We start from the raw sequence: 6,000 nt of genomic DNA on the forward strand, positions 1-6,000 counted from the left end.
CCTGCCTCAGGCCTCTGGACCTCAAATAGCTGAAAGCTTCACTCGCTTCTGCAAGGTTCAGGACTGCGTGATTCTGCCCTGTGCTTCAAATGTCCACGCACGGTGTTTCCCCAGGTGGTGAAGCCTCTCTGTCTTCCAGGAAATAATTACAACAGCAGACAGCAAAAATCTCTGCATAGGGTTCATCACACACACTATTTCTGCAAATGTGGCCCTCTCAATCAGGGATGGAATTATTCCCATACATAACGGAACACGGCTCTGAAAAGAGGATCTAGGAACAACAGAAATGATAACTTCTCTCTTTACTAGCTAAGAAGTGGCTGTGGCTGTGAGACACAAAACCTGTGATGATGATGATGAGCAAGGCCTCTCTTACGGGCAGATAGCGCTGTGTTGGCCCTGCTTGGGTGCTTGATGGTAGTTGCCACCAGTGCTGTACTGTGCTCTTTCGTTGTCCTGTTCTGAGCAGGAGAGAACTGGACAAGGGTCTGTTCAGCCTCTGTTGGTGAGATGACAGAGGTGGAGGGGTCCCTGGTGTGTAATAGAACCAGGGAGCAATAGGAGCCAAACTGAGCCAATGTCCTGCCTTCTCTGAGGGACCTACACAATTGAGGCTTCCCTTACAGCCACTGTACTGGGAGTTTTACACTGCTGCTCCCCTGGGCCACTGAATGGTGCAATGGGACCATGTGAAACCGACCTTTCCTCCTTGCTGGTCTTGCTGGGGATGGAAAGGTTTCACCCTTATCAGATGGGAAAGGCCACTTACAGACCTACAGATTTCCCTTGGAAGTAGTCACTTTGGACAAATGCAAGCTCCATTTGTATTCCTGCTGCCTTTTACAAGGTGGCCAGTGCTTTGCAACAGCTGGATGCTATGTAGCTAGGACTAGGAATGGTTTCTGTGGGAATGGGACCATGCCTCAGTCCCTTGGTGGGCAAGCTGAAGATCACTGCTGTCAAGGGGGAGCAGGCTGGATAGTGTGGATGGAGAAGCCAGGGGGCATTGCCCCTTTGTGCAGCGCCAGGAAGCTGGATGAACTCTGCCCAGTTGTCACTCTGTACTGATGGGGTCCTGGGCTGTCCAGCCATAAAGAGTTTCCAGAGAGAGGTGGGAGCACAAAGTGGCATCTCATCAGTGGAGCCTGTGAGGACTTCAGTTTTCAGACAGAGGCTTAAAGCTGGCTCTGGTTTCTAGCTCAGTGTATTCTTGGCTCCCCATGCTTCTCCCTGACCCTGTATGTTGGTTTGGCACAAGCTGGTTTTTGGTAGTGGTGGGGGGAGCCACAGGAGTATCTTCTGTGAGAAGTTGCTAGAAGCTTCTACCATGTCTGACAGAGCCAGTCTCTGATGGCTCTGAAGATGGACATGCTGCTGGCACAATTAGAGACGTTGGTAATGCCTCTGTGACAACATATTTAGGAAAAAATCAAAACAGTGCACACACAGTTTTTTCCAGGGATAGTGAATCACCACCGCTGGGGCCATTCCTGGCGCAGCGTGTGGCAATGCACTGTCATAGCCACAGCCATCTCAGTGTGGCCCATGGTGAGCCTTGCCTTCCTGGCCTCCCCTAGCTAACTGTGCTGCGGATAGAAGGGCAGGGGTGGCAGCGGTGGCTCCCTCTCCCAGTGCCCTGCATGAGGAGAGGCGTTCAATAGAGACAGCACGACAGCAGCAGCACCACTGTGCAATGGCAGCAGGGCCGCATTGACAGCAGCGGAAACATGGCGAGCAATTCCCCAATGTGGAACCTAACTGAGATCAACTTCTTGGCACTGTGGGATCCTGCAGGAATCTTTGAATTAGTAAAACTTGTTGGCAGTGGTACCTAGAATCAGCAATTTTCTTCTAGTCAGAGAAGGGAAGGAGGTGAGAACATGTGAGGGAGAACAACATGGCGACACAAAGGTCAGTGGGAAAAAAGGAAGGGGAGGAGGTGCTTCAAGCACCACAGCCAAGATTCCTCTGCAGGCCATGGTGAGGACTGTGGTGAAAAAAATTGTCCCCTTGTCATGCATGAAGTCCATGGGGGATGAAGAGCTCCATCCACTTGCAGCCCATGGGAAAAGTGCTCATGCTGGAGCTGGTGGATGTTAGAGAAAACTGTGATCTAGTGGGAGACCTGAATAGAGAGGACCCCTGCTTCCAAAGTTAGAGAGAGAGCCCTTGCTTCCAAACCAGAGCAGCCTATCCTTAGGGGACTGCACCCCATGGATGAGCGACCTGTGCCACAACAGTTTTGAGATGACTGCCAGTGGGAGGGACCCCATGGCACAGCAGAGCAGACTCTCCCTGAGAGAACAGAAGATCTCTAGTGATTAATTGACCAAAACCCCCACATCCTGTCTCCCTGTGTTGTTGGTGGGAAGGAGGGAGGGGCTGGGGGGGAAAAGGTGTTCTAAGCGCTTATTTTACTTCTCATTATCTTCCTCTGAATCTGTTAATAGTAAATTTACTTTATACCTTTAAATTTAAGCCTGTTTTGCCCTTAAAGTGTTTATTTTTGACAAGAACAAACAGGAAAATTTGTCATTAATTGGTTGGTGTGGCCAGGTGTGTGCTGTCATTGACAGCAAAGGAGAAATGTTCAGAGTGAGAAGAAAACTAGATGAAAAAGTAAACAAAATTCAAGAAATTTATGTAACAACAGAGCAAAAGTAAAGGGCTCAGTAGTCACAGTGCCCATGGATGGCCCACAGAAGAATGGATTCTCCACACAGAATTTTCTCCTTCTGGGAGTCCCAGTTATGAAGCCAAATATGTCCTGAGGCTGGCTGACCACCTCTAGGCACTACACTGGAAGGACTCCCAGTTCCTTGCCAGGTATAAGGTGAAGGTATTCTCCCTACTGGCCTCAGGCCATTCCTCCAGACCCTAACACTGTGTGGGGTGGCCACTGAACCAGAACAGCCTGTGATGGATGTACCATCCAAACATATTTGCATAGCAGGAGTAGAAAGGGCAAATAGTGATTTATGTTCTGCAACATTCAAACGTGACAGGCTTGAGCAGATCTGCGCATCTGCTCCTCCAGGCCTGATTAGACCAGCCCAATGCTGGCACAGAAGAGAAAATGCACACTTCTAGCCATTGGCACTATGTCTCCTGCAAGTGGAGGCTCATGTGCATGATGCCCACCATGCATCACTGACTTAACTCTTTATTGCTTTATTGCTTTTTAAGTTAAATTGTCAGTATAAACTGTCAATGGCCTAACTGACCATGTAGCCTCAAACTGATCTCTCCACCTTCCTCTATTCTGAGGCCATTTAAATGTCTGCAGTTTCCTAGCAGTTGCTGGCTTCCCACTCCAGACCAGACTGCCCAGCACTGGTAAGAGTTCTTTTATCTCATCAGACCTCAGGGAAAGAGTCTGGACCTGGGCTGAGACAGCACAGTCACACCTACAGCATCCCAAGCCAGGGCCATGCCTTTGAAGTATTTTTTCCTTCAGAAACACAGCCAGGAGGAAAAGTGAGAAAGCTGCCGCACAAGAGTTCATCAGAAACATTTAAACAAGACATTTCTCCATTGGAATGTGCTGGCTCATGGAGATGTTTTGTGGAGATGATTTGATTGCAGTTGAACACTGTCAAGAAACTGCCAGACCTGCTGCCTGGCAATGCTCTTATAAAAATGCAAGTAACAACTGCATCATGGTTTATCAACTACTTCCTTATTATCCAGCAAATACCAGATTAATTCCATGTTTAAAACTGAGTATGAGTCTCACATGTCAGACAGGTATTTTCAGGTAGACTCTTCTCCAAGATAACGGCTTGATCATCCAGCTTGATGCCAGACCTCAAGGATGTGGTCACATGTGCCATGGGGGTTGCACACACCTGCACTGGGCTGGGGATTATCTCTATTAATGGTGCAAGTAAATCCCCAGAGATGGATGATGCTCTGAACCAGATCTGTCCACGCTGCTGGGAGAGACAGAGGTGGACACTGTGCCTGTAAAATCAGGGCAATATTTCCTAGTATAGTGAAGGAGAACTGTCCTGGTCTCCTTGGCACACAGGAAGGACTGTCACTGAATCCAAGCCACTTGTTAGTTCTCTACAGTTTGAGAAGCTCAGCATTTTGAACACAGTTGTTTTTCTGGATTCCATGGAGTTATACCTTTTGCACTTGAAGAAGCTCAGAGGTTCAGTCAGAACAGGTGCAGCCTTAAATTTGTGCACTTGGGCAGATTACCCACTGAGTGAGGACATCCATCCAGCCCCCCAAAACAGTGGCCTTGATCTTTCCAGGGCACAGTTTTTTTGCATGCCAGCCTGTCACAGTACACTACATAGGGCCATGCTGAAGCTGATTTTTTTGTACATTCAAGATTTCTGCAGACAGTGTAAAACAAATTAAGTCCTACAAATCTATGCTATTCTCATGCCCAGAACTGGAGTTTAGCAGTTGTCCTGGGGTGACTTTGCTTTTAAGCTAGTTTAGGGAGCTGGGGAAGTTGAAGCTGCTGGAGGCTGATGGGAGGTTTTTCTTTTGACTAATTATTGGTCATTTCTGAGAATTGGCGGCGGTTTTAACTATTGTGAAGTGAGATCAACTTGTGAAGACCGCCTTTACCTTGTGAACTTACTTGTGAACACCACCTTTACCTTAAGATGTAAAGCCAGGGATCTCTTGTTCTCTTTGGCCTCTGACGAGGTAACAGGCTCTGTCTCGGCTTCCTCTCCCTTCTCAAGGCCGGACAAGGCCGTGGAGGGTGGGGGGAGAAACGGAGCCGGCCGGCCTGACTTGGTTTGCGGTTTCTGCTGCTGAACTGAAACCTGACACCATCAACATCTGCAGCTTTCCAAGACTTTAACTCTTTTACTACCTGGATGAGACTTACAGATTACTCCTTTTTCCCAGAGAGAGGGGAAGAGAGAGAGAGAAATAATCAACATGAAGAAGACATCATAAAACCATCAAAGACAGTGAAGAAAAGAGTTAAGTTTTAGGTGAGGAAGAGAGAATAAGGAGATGCTTTAATTAAGCTGAAATATTTTTCTGTTAAAGCTATGGAGATGGACAATAGCATTCTGAAAAAAAGCTCCTTTAATTCATGACAGGCTATATTGGGAGGAATGGAGTGTTCAAAGTGTGGATTTTGAGCAAAAGGTGGAGTAATTGTGATACAGTGAGGTGCTGGAACAGAGCGGGGAGAAGTAATAGTTGAAGATTTGAGGCCCTGAAAGGCAATGAGAAAACTTCTGTTTCCAGGGAAGCTCACAGAGACAGATGAAGAGAACTTTTGCCTTTGAATAACTCATCCTTAAAAATGACATCCCTAGACTCATTGACCCATACACACCTCAGAGTGATGTGAAATGGGAAGAGTAAACTGATGGCAGATTTTTCCGGGCAGCTGGCATCAGAGAAATAGAAAGCTATAACAGAAAATGTTTTCATGTGAGAAACTCCATAGATTAGCAGAAGAAGACTTCTGTTTCTCTACAAAGACTGATGAAAAGACTCTAGCAAGAATTAGGACTGTTTTAAACACCAAAGTTTTTTGTCTCTATGTTTTCATGTGAACAAGAGAATGGTTGGGTAGTAGGGGAGAAAAGGGTTTTCTGGAAGTTTTATTCTGGTTTTTTTTATTCTTACAGTTTTTATTAATAAATTTCCTTTATTCCTTTTAAGTTTTAAGCCTGTTTTGCTCTTGTTCTAATCCACATCTTACAGCAAGAAATAAGTACGTTTTCTAGTAATTTTTTTAGTTACTGCTTTGAAACCACGACAGCAGTACAGAGGAAGCCTGCAAATATCACCATCAAACAAAAGCTTTTCCTCATTTGCTGTAGCTCCTGCCCATTTACTCCATCCAAGCAAATCTCTTTCATGGCTGCCCTAAACACCTGATTCTTGCACCTGCCCACCCACATGCATGCTCAGTGTGATGGTGGTAAAGAAAAAAGTAATATGATGCTGGTGGCCTTCAAAATTCAGTACAGAGCACAGGCTGCAAGAGAATGGGGTAGGGCAGGGTCT

This window comes from Pseudopodoces humilis, chromosome 28 (genome assembly GCF_049639895.1).
Source record: "Pseudopodoces humilis isolate 2021_Gansu_Grassland_sample_001 chromosome 28, ASM4963989v1, whole genome shotgun sequence".
NCBI lineage: Eukaryota > Metazoa > Chordata > Aves > Passeriformes > Paridae > Pseudopodoces > Pseudopodoces humilis.